Below are 13397 nucleotides of genomic sequence, written 5' to 3'. Positions count from 1 at the left end.
ACAGCATTATGGGCCCTAGGCAAAGCAGTGTACTGGGGCCCCTATGACAACTACTCACAGGAATAAAAATGTAAATGGTTGATAAAATTAAACATATATTTGCATGTTAGTATTAATTTAAAAAATCCAATAAAATGTAATAAATATGTTGCTGTATTTATATGATACAAGGTGCATTGAAGGGTTAACACACACAGTTTAGTATGGGGTCCCTATGCTTGTGGAGCTCACAGGCGAGTGCCCATCAGGTTCATGCATTAAGACAGCTTTGACTTATATACCGCTTCACAGTGCTTTACAGCCCTGGACTGATTAGTAGCAAGTCAATAAAACTAAATAAATTAGCAACAAAACTTCTCCAGAAATTTAATTTCACAGTAGTAGGCAGATTATGCTCTTTTACTTTGGAACGTGCATAAAGAGATCCTGGTAGCATTGATCTAAATTTTATGGTTGTGTTCCTTTTCATGGCTCTAAGTAAATGGATGAATTCAGTACCTGATATTTCCTAATTGTAGTTTCTAAATAAAAAACTTTAGAATAAAGTTTTTCTAAACCTCAAGTGGCTAACCGTGCATCCAAGTTTGGAAACTTGGCAAAACAATAGTTACTGGTATTCACTCTACTACTAAGGCTAAGTAGAACTGCTAGATACTTCACAGGGGTATCTTGTAAATCTTGGAAGAAAATGATTAAAAAACTAATATTCTGTAATTGTTGCAGTATTCCCAATGGGTTCCATTACAAAACATGATTTTTAAGTTTAATGCCTTTCAATATAATTTATCATTGTCAATATAATAAAATGCACACGTCAATCATACAACTAACAATGGACTAGGTTATCTGAGGAATCGCTTCTCCCTGGTTATATCAGCTTGCCCCATTAGATCTGTCAGCAATGTTCCCTCTAATTTTTTTTTCAGTGTGAGCAGAAAAGTATAGTGTTTGAGCGGCACATTTTCATGCCTGAGCAGCACCTGAATTCTTTTCACAGGTGTCATCTAAGACAACAACGAAATCTGTATTATTTGAAACTCAAAGTTATGTTTATTCAAGGTACCCGCTTAATTAAAAGTGTTATATAGTATCACTTAACAACGCTCCTGCTTAGCAACCAAAATGTTGGGTCAGAAACTCTGGCATTGAAGCATGTAAGTCTTAAAGCTGTCAAGTTGCAAGATCCCGGCACCACTAACCCTTTAGAAAAAAAAAAACCCAGGGATCTTCAAACCTGACAGCTTGAAGACTTGTGGACTTCAACTCCCAGAATTCCTCCTCCAGTCATGTTTTGGTGACATCATCTGCGTGGATCTGCTCCATCTTTGGTTTTTTTCACAGGGGGCAGGGCTGCTGCTGAAGATGCCGACGAGCCCTTGCCGCCACCAGAATAGCAGCTGCCTCCTCTTCTTCCTCCTCCTCCAACAGCACCACCACATTTGTTGCCCGGCGCTGCGGCTGAGGTGAAGCCAAAGCTCCCGCTGGCGCCCCCGCCCGTGGCAGCGGCGGCGGCGCGTCTCCCTCCACTCGAAGCACCTGAGCTGGGCACCGCGTTACCCCTGCCGCCTTCTCCTCCTCTGCCGTGCCTTTTTCCCCTGCTGCACCCCCTCCGCTGCCTTCCTACTGGCTCCCGCGGCCTCATGGCTCCTCAAAAGCACAGCAGAGGAGGAGGGGGCAGGGGTAACATGGGGCTCAGCTCAGGTGCTCTGAACGGAGGGGGAGGCGCCGCTGCCACGGGTGGGGACACCGGTGGGAGCTTTGCCGGCTTCACCTCGGCCGAGCGTTGGGCAGCAAATGTGGTGGTGCTGTTAGAGGAGGAGGAGGCGGCAGCAGATATTCCGGTAGCGGCAGGGGCTTTGGGGGTTTACTTTAGCCGCAGCGTGGGCGCAAGCAACTAGGATTGGCTGCCCACAAAGGACCTCTCCGGGCTTGCTTTCCTGAACTCAGTCACCCCGCGCTCATCAAAACAAGTCCGGGAAGGTCCTTTGCGGGCGACCAGTTCTAGCCGCCTGCAAAGGACCTCCCCAGCCTCCGGCGCCTGTGACAGTACAAAACACTGCACGGCAGTTGGAAACTGCTGCGCGGTGTTTTCTTGCCACCTGCGCGGCCGCGCAGCTGCGCACCTTAGAGGGAACAGTGTCTGTCAGAGAGGGTATGCTGTGGGTGCCTTTAGTTTGACACTTATATTTGGCAGGTCCCAGGAGATGGTCCTTCTCTGCTGAGGTACCCGCCTTATGGAACATTCTTAAATTAGATTAACTCCATCTCTTCATATTCTGGTTATGTCATCATAACCAATTATGTTTAGGTGGCTCCCTATATTTGCCTGAGATTTGTATGCTTATTTTTGTAATCATTCCTTAATGTTTTTTTTAAAAATATTTTTGTTATCTGTTATTTATCTGTCTCTGGGTTTTTAAATCTGATTGTTGTGTACCACCCAGAACTGCTTTCAATGAAATGGACAGCTATTCAAGTTTGATTAATAAATCAATCAATAAATACTTTGGATCCTTGGGTTCTGCAACAGATGGTATTTCCCTGCTGCACCATTTTTATCTATTTGAAGCAAATGGTAAATGGGAAATATGTAAAGGTTATTATGCTAATGATGGAATAAATGAGTTGTGATGTGATTCTTTCACAAGACATTTTTTTTTGATATTCTTAAAGCATAAATAATTTGGTACATTTTTAATAGGTAAAATAGAAAATGGTTGTGGTAAAAAGATTGATTGCTTCTAAATCTTCTGAGGTTTTTTAATACATTTTTTGTTAAAAATCCAATAGGCCCACTAAAATGATGCAAAAGAAAAAAAAATCACCAAAAACACTCTGGTTATCTAATCTGAATTACAGCAACTCTGAAATAGGTTATTGTGAGTTGCTCTAAAATTCATGAATCCAATTACACTATCTATCTTACATTGTGGGAAGAGAACTGTGGTAATTTATGGTGAGAAAAAAATCAGTGTCTGGTAGCAGCTTTCCCAACTAAAATTGTTATTAAAAGGCATAAGCTTTTGTGAGCTGCAGCTCACTTCATCAGATGTATAGAGTGGCTAGATGGAGGTTGGATTTAAATTGGGGTGAGGTGGAGAGAAAAGGCAGGAATTTAAATCCGACTTCAGTCTAGCCACTCTATGCAGCTGATGAATTGAGCTGCTGCACACAAAAGCTTATGCCTTTTGATAAAATGTCAGTTGGAAAATGTGCTACCAGATTCTTGATTATTAGCTTACTAAGAGACTTACATGTGAAACTCATTAGGCATGGAGAAAATATGTTTCAACAGAAACATAATCCAGTAATTGTTCAGTAGCTGATGTTCCATATTTACAAGCATTGAGAGACAATTATGTGAAGATCTGTCTGAAAACAATAATATGAGCATTGCTTTCATAATTTAACTGAGCATACGTCAGCCACAGATCTACAATAGGAACTGAATGAAAATGTGCAAGTTAATGGCAATTATCTCTGATGGGAGGGGATGTATTGGATCACTCCACCTTCTAATTCTATTGAATCTAGCCACGAAGATGAGTTGACATCATGTCTAAAAAGGATAGCATTTGTTAATTGCCTGACAACTATGTATGGGTATCAGGCAGTTATCTCTGTTTACTGTTAGTCCAACAGGACACTTTTGAATTAAATGTTAGTTTTGTGTTAAACATATGAAAATATACCAATTCCCATATTATCCTGTTAATCTAATAGTAGTTGAAATAGTCTGAATAGATTGGTCAACTCCAACTGCAAATTAATTGTGGAATAAGAATTGTGTGACAGAAAGGTTGAATGCCTAAGATGTCCATAAAATCAATGGCAAAATAAGCTCAGGTTTTTTGGATTATCTGCATCATTTCATGACCATTTGTACAAATGTTTGCAGAATTTGGGCCATATAGAGGATTTAAAATTCTTCAGTTTAATGGTTTTTGTTATATATTAACGTGTCCCATATAGAAACACGTGATTTGTATGACATACTTGCTTCAAAAATGTATTAAGTCCATAAATAATAGATATTAGATTCTAATATGTGTGTATTGTTTATTGTTTTTTCCATTCTCATTCTTGTTTTATTTGGCTGATAACCGATGGATGAAAAAAGTGACTGGAACAATTGAGTGGTTGAACAGTTGTAAATATACAAGAAACATCCCTTTTCCTGAAGGCAGCCTTCAGGTGCTGGGAAAAAATAATCTTAAAAATTCATTGCTAGGAGACATTTTTGGGCTATTCTTCTCAGGTTAGTCAGTGATTCATATTTATTAGATCAGAACTTTCCAATCTGGTTCAGTCTCAATATATTCAAGTACTCTTCCCCATCACCCAGTAGCACATGATTAATCTACTTTGATAAGAATAGTTACTCTGAAACATCTGTAAGGATTGAGATGGGAAAAAACAATTTAATGAGTATGTACCAGTATGCCATGTAGGACATATTTTCCCCCCTCAGATGTCGAAGTAGAAGACTAAGTATGTTGGCATTACTTGTTTCATTTGTGTGAGACATTATCAAATCTAAAACTGCAGAATCTCAGATTCCTATAGAAGGGGAGGCAAGTGCAGCATGAAAAGAAATCTGAAGCCCTCACATAAAGTCCATTCTTGATCCTTTGAAACATAAATACTCCATGGCAGCCAAACTTGGTTAAAAATTGGCACTGCATCTATCCTGGGCACTGGGTCATGTCTACTATTTGATATTCGAAGCATGGCTCCTGTCCAGGAGAATGCAATTTACTCAAGAGTCCATTGGGTACTTTTACATAAGCATGCCCTTTGGTTTCAGAAGGGATTGATTTTTGTTTAAATCTTCTACTGAGCAAACAAATTACCTTTTGAGCGCCTTGGGGGTGAATATGACTTCTGAGGTATGCTGGTATTAAGCTGCAAGAATTTCTGGAATGGAGAGTTGAAGTGAAGAAGTAGTTGTTGAGAGCAATACAGCCTTTTGAGTTTGAATGTTTTTCTTTTGCTAGTTTAGCGAGATATTCAACCTTTGAATAACCATTTGCCAGCAGTCATTTTTTGTGCATGTGTTTGGGATATCCTGAAGAAAAGGCATGAGGTGAATCAAATAAATAAAAACAGTGAAATCTTGCAAAATCTGGAAATTTATGTGTTTGGTAGCCACTTCTGCTAATGTGGATATGTTTTCCCAAATAAAGATTTCTTTCACAGTATACTACAGTATTTAGTCATATATTTACAGCTTACATTTTTCTATTGAGAAGAATCTGCAGGTGTTGAGGACTGAACCACATTGTCAATAGTAGATGGAGCTGAAACAATTGGTAGGTTAAACCCATCTATTTTCTCTCTTTATCACACTATTTAAAATGAGTTTTTAAATAATGTATATCTAAACCAGTGCTTCTTAAATAGTGGGGCGCGCCCCCCAGGGGGGGCGCGAGGCTCCATAAAAGGGGGCTCGTTCGACCTCGTTTGACTGTCAGGAGCGAAGCTGCCATGAGGTGACCACGCTCACGAGCATAACTTCTTCTCCGCCTTCCAAACTTCAAAACTCGGCTGCCGAGTCTTCCAGCAGTGGCTGCTCTAGGAGTACGCTCTATGGTTGTGGGCTAGCTGCTGGACAGAGAGTCTTTTGGATATAGAGTCTTCCAGACAGAGAGTCTTCCAGCAGCCAGCCCACAACCATAAAGCACCCTCCTAGAGCCAACGCTGCTGGAAGACTCAGCAGCCGAGTTTTGGAGTTTGGAAGCCAGAGAACTTTGTCCTTGAAAGTGGTAATGTCTTTCTATCAGAGCATATGTAACTATTTGAACAAAACTGAAAGTTCATTCTTTTCCCTTTGTTTTATATCTACAATCCTAAGCATATTCAAGTTCCACTTTTTAGGCCTTATCAAAACAGTGCTAAACTAACTACGCTTGGACACAAAGCTATAGTAATTCTGCAAAGAGCAATCATCTATAGTGGATAGATTCTTCTGAATATTTATTCAGAGAGATTTAATCTCTCTCTCTCTCTCTCTCTCTCTTTTCTGCTACAGTTAATAAAGCTATTCTTTGTTGTAAATTGATCCACATTTCTTTCTTTTTTAATCCCCTTTACGTTAATAAGGATACAGTGTTATGCAGAGGTGTACTTATAACAATTTTATAGACAAATGATACTATTTACAGTTGCGCGGGGGGCGCGAAATGTTTTCTTCTTCCTAGGGGGAGCATGACAGAAAATAATTGAGAAGCACTGATCTAAACTGAGTTTTGTGCAGTGGTGGGTTTCAAATTTTTTTATAACCTCTTCTGTAGGTGTGGCCTGCTTTGTGGGAGTGGCTTGCTGGCCATGTGATTGAGTGGGAGTGGCTTGCCGGCCATGTGACCTAGTGGGAGTGGCTTGGCAGTCATGTGACTGGGTGGGCGAGGCCAACTTGTAAAATGTGGTGAAACTCACTTAACAACGCTTTTGCTTAGCAACCAAAATGTTGGCTCAGAAACTCTGGCATTTGAAGCACGCAAGTCTTAAAGCTGTCAAGTTACAAGACCCTTGCACCCCTAACTCTTTAGAAAAAAACCCCCAGGGGTGTTCAAACTTGACAGCTTTAAGACTCGTGGACTTTAACTCCCAGAATTCCTCCTCCAGTCATGTTGGCTCAGGAACTCTGGCATTGAAGTGTGCAAGTTTTAAAGCTGTCAAGTTACAAGACCCTTGCACCTCTAACCCTTTAGAAAAAAAACCCCAGGGATGTTCAAACTTTAAGACTTTAAGGTTTAGATAGGACTCTTAGAGGCGGGTGGGGCAATTGGTGAGCCAGCCAATCAGTGAGCAGCAGGCGGGGCAAGTGTGGTGCGGATGGGCGGGGGAGGGAGCTGGAACTGGTTCTAAACGGCACGGTAGATTTGTGGAACCTCTTCTATAGAAGAGGTTAGAACTGACAGGAACCTACTCCTGGTTTTGTGTAATGGCTAGTTTGGTGTAATGATCAAGGCAACAGGCTAGAAACCAGGACAAGCTGTCAAGTTCAAATCCTACCTTAGGCACAAAGCCAACTGGGTAACCTTGGGCCATTAGTTCTCTCTGAGCCCTAAGAAGTGGTCAAGGGCAAACTATTTTGAAATCTTGCCAAGAAAACTGCAGAGTCTTGTCCAGGCAATCATCATGAGTCAACACTGATTTAAAGGTTTTATGATTGCATATTTAATATTGTTCTTTAGTGTTCCAGAGTTTCTTAGGGGCAGAGAAATTTATTGCTAAAAAAAAAGCCGAAATCCAAGATTTACTATCTTTCTTTCTTTCATCATATTCTTATTTTTAAGGAAATATTTTAATGGACATTTAACTACATATGGATCTCATGAGTCTAACCAGTTACCTGGTCAATGTCAAGCTATGCTACTTCTGCCCAACTGAGGCTCTTTTTCTTTGTTAAGAATGAGTACAGATACTTCTCAATTTATGACTATAATTAAGCCTGGGATTATGATCATAACATCTGCTAGACATTACGTGGACCACTACATGACCAGATCCAATTTAATGACCTAGTTTTGTAGCTGGTGATTGTTAAATGAATCACAAGGGTCATTGAGGAAATGCCATAGTTAAGTGAATATGAGTATTTTTTGATAGCTGGGTGTTTTTTTGACAGAAACTGGAAGTAAATGCTGGTTTCTGTCAAAAAAATAATAAATCAGTGTCACATGACCAAGGTTTGCTGCCTGTGATCATGTAATGTGAAGGGTGTGGCTATCAGAAATTTGAGTTCAGGTTGTAAGCTGAAGACTACTTTTAGCAACCGAGGTTTGTGCTGCCCAACCTCCCTCCTGCCTTGGGATTCTTCCTCTTCACTAATAAATTTAGTAGCAACAGACCAGCCATTATCCTTTTCAATTTGTTTGGAGAGGCAGGAGAGAGCAGGCAATTTTTGATAATGTGAATAGGCACGTATAGTAAGGTGATCCACCTACTGTACCATTGTATGTTAGAGTTTTAAAACATATTTGACAAAGTTTTTCAACACTTTTGAGTAAGCTTAGGAGTTGTAGGTTAACATGGCAGGTCTTCTCTTGGATAGGTAACTGATTAAAGGAAACAGAGTAGAAATAAAGGTATATTGAACTATTGCTTCTAAAATTAGGATGATTGTCACAGTAGTTGAATTATGTTGTTATTGTGTAGATGACATTGAAGCAATTGTTGCTTTTGTGGAAGAATAGAAGATAGAAAGCAAGGAATAGAGCTTTTTGAAAATAATATTTTCTTCTCTTTCTTTTTTAGAAATATTTAAATTCAAATACAATATTTTTAGATTTTCTATCATTTTTCTTCAATATTTATTAATTAAATATATTTATATGGCTGCCCAAACTCGCACACAGTGATTCTGTGTCTATATATCTAAGAACTAATATTTAGGTCCTGTTGGTAATCAGTTTTAGTTGCATGGATGGTTTGTAATGATAGAAAAGTGTGAAAGTCACGAACAGTGTTGAGGAAACCTAGATTTTTTATTTACAACAGTTTTGTTTATATCTATTCAAAAATGCATTTTCAGAAGATGGAACAAATCTCATGTTTTTTTTTTTACACATACATAAATCGCTTTATATAAATCACATTTATTCCGCCTTTCTTTGAAGGAACTCAAGAAAGACAATAAAAGAAAACGGAACATCCAGAAAATACAATTTAAAAATATATCTCAAGCTATATTAGCAACGTTTTTATAGTCATTTTGTTGTCTTCTATTACATAGATTTAGAGTTGGGTATTGTTGGGGGGGGGCTGTAAAGAGCTGCTTGCCCCCAACCTCATTTATTTTTACAGATTATACTGCCATCTTGTGCAGGACTTTAAAAAGTAGGAAGTACAGTAGAAAGTAGGAAATATCTGAAATATTAGAATATACTTACTGTATTACACTATAATATCCAACTTAACAGAAAATTACCTTTACTTGAGACAGTTTCCTATAATTTCAAAAATTGAATTCTGTGTAGGTTATGATAAATTGCACATTTTTTAAAAAAAATATACCTCTCTTTTAAGGTGGCAACTTTTAGAACTGTAATGTGATTTACACAGTTGTACTGCTGTGATCTTGTGGATGGCATGATTCCAATTATTAACCAAAGAGAGTAATTAGTGTAGCTGGAAAAACACAAAAGCCTTAAATACAGCTTTAAATCATGAATATCACCTAAGATTAAATATGAGAATTTGTGAAGAATAATGCTATATAGCTTCATCACTGATAAATAGTTGCAACTGATGTAATTTGCTATATTGCTTTTTATTACATATTATAATAGAAACTTTTATTTTTATACAGGCGCTATTTAACTTAATTTTTTTTAAAAAAAACCCAATCCAATAACTGTAGCTATTTTAACTGTGGCTACACAGTACAGATTTTATGCCTAAGCATTGCCTGGACTAGACCCTTCAGCTTTTGACAAGGTTTTCAGGAATTGGTTGGCCTAATTCTCTTAGGTTTGAGAGAGAGAGTGACTGGTGTAAGGTGACTAAGCCTAATGCTTTAACCATTTCACCAAACTGGCTCTCATGTACAAAATATAGACAAAAATAAATACAAAAAAAGTTGGGTTTACAGTATGCAATACACATTAACGTAATATCAAACAAGTCAAATAAGAAATCCATGATGTGTACCATCCATTCTGTTTATTCTTCATGCTATAAGAATTCATCTTTGTGGAAACATTACTAGCTCAAATCAATTTCCAAGCAGCTGACCTGGGGGGCGGTATTCACTTTGCGATTGTTCTCACTTCAGCTGTTCTTAGTTTATAGCACTTCTTGAAAGCGTATGACATTCTCAAATGATAACAACCTTATGTGGAACACAAATGTAACATTAATAAGCTAAGATGCCAATGAATTACTTGTTTGCCTACTTGATATACAATAACCTTTTCATTTGTCATGGAAATCTGAGAAACTGAAATAGAGAACACTGGAATTTCCCCCTCTTATCTTTTCACATTACAATTCATTCCATGGCCAGAAGTCCCAGAATGTCTCGTATTTGTCTTCTATTAGCCATCAGCAATAACTGATAGCAGTTAAAACAATAAAGTGAACAATGAGAATTAGAGTGTCATCAAATTATTCGTGTCATTACTCTTGAAAAAATATGCTTATTCAGATGGTAATTCACCACTCCAAGCATTGTTCTATGTAGTAATCTGTGCCTGTTTCTTTGACATTATTAATTTGTCAACATGACAAATGTTCATTAACCCTATCAGAAGAATAACCATATGTGACTTTAAATATAAGGGTACAAGGCAGCAGAAATTGATTAAACAATAAATGTTTTCTTGAGATAGCACTTTCTCTTAGCTATAAAGAAGAGTATCCCAATTTATTCATAGCATAATAGAATTTATTAATTTACTACATTTCTATTGCACTTTCCCACAATTATTGAATGCAGCTCACAAGAAAATACAGGAAAAGTAACAAAATTCTAATGACCACTTAAAACATATCCAATACAAGTAAATCAGAAATAAATATTTATGTCTGTAAATTTATTTAGATTATGCAATTTGAAGTTATTATGCTGTCAACCTTTCAGGTAGGCTAGGTCAGTAACCCTCTTTATTTAGCATTCCTATTGGATATTAGCAGGAAGGTAGAGAAGAGAGGAATTTGGATGTGTGTTGGGATGGAAGAGAAGAAAAGACTTCTAAAAGTTCTCACGTTCTTTATAAATAAAAGTAACATCATTTATCATTCAGTTCTCTGCCACATCTTTCATCTTACTTATGCTTGTTCTCCTTTGCCAATAACACAATATATATATATATACTGCCACCTGGTGTCTTACTAAGCATCATTCATTAGATCAGTTATCTTTGTAAAAGATGCTAAGGTTTTTGTTTTGGTAAAAACAAAATAGCAACTCTTTTTCTGATTTATGTGACAGTATATTTACAATTGATTGTGTTTTAGGAAGGAAGTTACTTCACAATTACGTCATTTTATTAGCTCTAAGGATCATTTCAAATTTCAGAAGAAAATGTAATTTTTTAAAAATGGAAGAACCAGAACTCTCACTTTTTAATGTATTATCAGCTGGAATTTTAACATATTTTAATTTTTAAAAAGTCATGTAGTTTACTTTCATCTTTTTCTCCTCTGACTTATTAATATGGCAAATTAAAATAAAATAATAGGAACAAGTTGGACTTTCGTACAGTTTTGATCTTTTCCCAATATAGAATGAAGAATAATTGTGCAATGCCATGACATCAAGATAGTGTAATGGTTAGAATCCAAAATATGTATGAAAGCAATCAAGGCCACATTCAGTCATGAAGTTCAATATGCTATCTGAACTATATATACTCCTAGGATATAAAATAAAAAAGAAGAGAATATGACCTTGAGTTGTAACACTGTGCTATTTATCATGGTTTTAATAAATTGAATCAGTTTTCTTCAACACTTTAATCATAATATTATCTTCATGTTTGCTCACATAACATTTTGTTCCTTCCTACAATTTTATTTTTTATTTATAGATGTAATCATGGATTTGTTTTTTTACCTTGAAAATGCCATTGACAGCCCCGAGTACACATAGCAGAGAGCATAAATTTACATTCCACCACATTTATTTATTTTATTTATTTATTACTTGAACTTATTAGTCGCCCCCTCTCCCCACAGGGACTCGGGGCAACGTACAAAAGTATTATATAGCGTACAGAGGAGGTAAGAATAAATAAATAAGTTACAATACCTAAAAAAGTTAAAACCCCAGTGAAATTAACCCTTAAAAACTAAAATTACCAATTAAAAATGCCCTGGGCTGGAGAGGTTGTAGTATTATGCCAGGTCAGCTAGTCGAAACAGGTAGGTTTTCAGCTTCATACGGAAGGAGCGAAGGTCGGTTGCAATTAGCCCTTTCTTATCTGTTTCTTAGATTATGGGAAAAGGGGAAATGAGGTCTAATTTTGCACTTAATAATTCTGTTCTTTAGTTCATCAAACTTTTGTTACTTTATCAAGATCTGTATTCTGCACAGATCTTGATCTCTAAAACCCTGGAATATAACTGCAGATCACACACAGTTTCACTGTGCGCACCTTTAAACAGGTGTATCAATATTACTTTATCATTTTAGCCATTGTCTATCCACTGCAGGATGAAAGTTTCTTCTGCATGTTTCTAACCAATATGTTCCTGAGCTTTCTTCCCTCAATACTTGCTGATGTCGTCGATCCATCTTGTTTTAGGTCTCTTTCATGGACACTTTTTATCAAGTGGGAACCATTCTATTAATGCTGTGGTCCACTTGCCATCAGTTCTTCTTGCTATGTGACTAGCACATTTCCATTTCAATTCTTTTACTCATTTGATGATATCATATACTTTTATTTGTTCTCTAATCCATGTGTGGGTCTTTCTATCTTGTCTTGTAAGAGCATGTATCTTTCCATGGCTCTTTCTGCCTCTCAAAGCTTTTGTATCGATTGTGAGGCTAGTGTCTATGTTTCACCGGCATATGTTAGGACAGGTAGCACACACTGATTGAAAACCTTTGTCTTCAGGCATGGGGTGGGTTGTTCTTGAAAATTATGCTTAGCTTGCTGAATGCCTGCCAACCAGATTTAACACACTGTTCAATTTCCTTTATTGTATCACCTTCCATTGATATCTGTTGGCCAAGATACATGTAGTGATATACTACATCTAGTTCTTCTCCGTATATAAAATAATTATTTGGTGAACTTACTAAAAATAACTAGCTCTTTTTCAGGTTTATTTTTAAGTCAAATGGTTCTCCTGCTTTGTGCAGCTCTTGTATGTGTCTTTGTAGCTCTTCTGGGTTTTATGAAAAGAGAACAACATCATCTGCAAATCTTAAATGATTTAAATAGGAGCCATTGAGTCTTATTCCATTTTTTTCCCAGTCTAGTTTGCAAAATAGTTCTTCAAGGCAGGCTGAAAAAAGAATAAGTAAAAAAAGATACTAAGTTGAACATCACATCATGTTCAAAATACTTTTTACAAATATAAAACCAGCTATAAGTAAGTACATCTCCTAGATAACATGTCTAACACTTGTACTGGCATAGCAATTCAGTTATCAGATATCTACAAATATCGGTTGATAAATATAATCAAATAGTTATTAATAGTTATATTATGGGAAAGGGGGAAATGTTATATGTGGTCTAATTCTGCACTTAATAACTCTGTTCTTTAGTTCATCATACTTTTTGTTACTTTACCAATTTCATTTTCTATGTCCCTCATCTTTCCTCTCATATGTATCCTTCCTCTTCCTTTTTATCACAGTGCCCATTACACATCTTTCCTTTTTGTATTCTGCTCCATTTTAGCTAATCTGCTTGATGAACTCTTGGGAAATTACAGAT

Source organism: Natrix helvetica, assembly GCF_964273705.1.
Source record: "Natrix helvetica genome assembly, chromosome: 3".
Classification (NCBI taxonomy): domain Eukaryota; kingdom Metazoa; phylum Chordata; class Lepidosauria; order Squamata; family Natricidae; genus Natrix; species Natrix helvetica.
Note: the sequence above shows the minus strand (reverse complement) of the source record.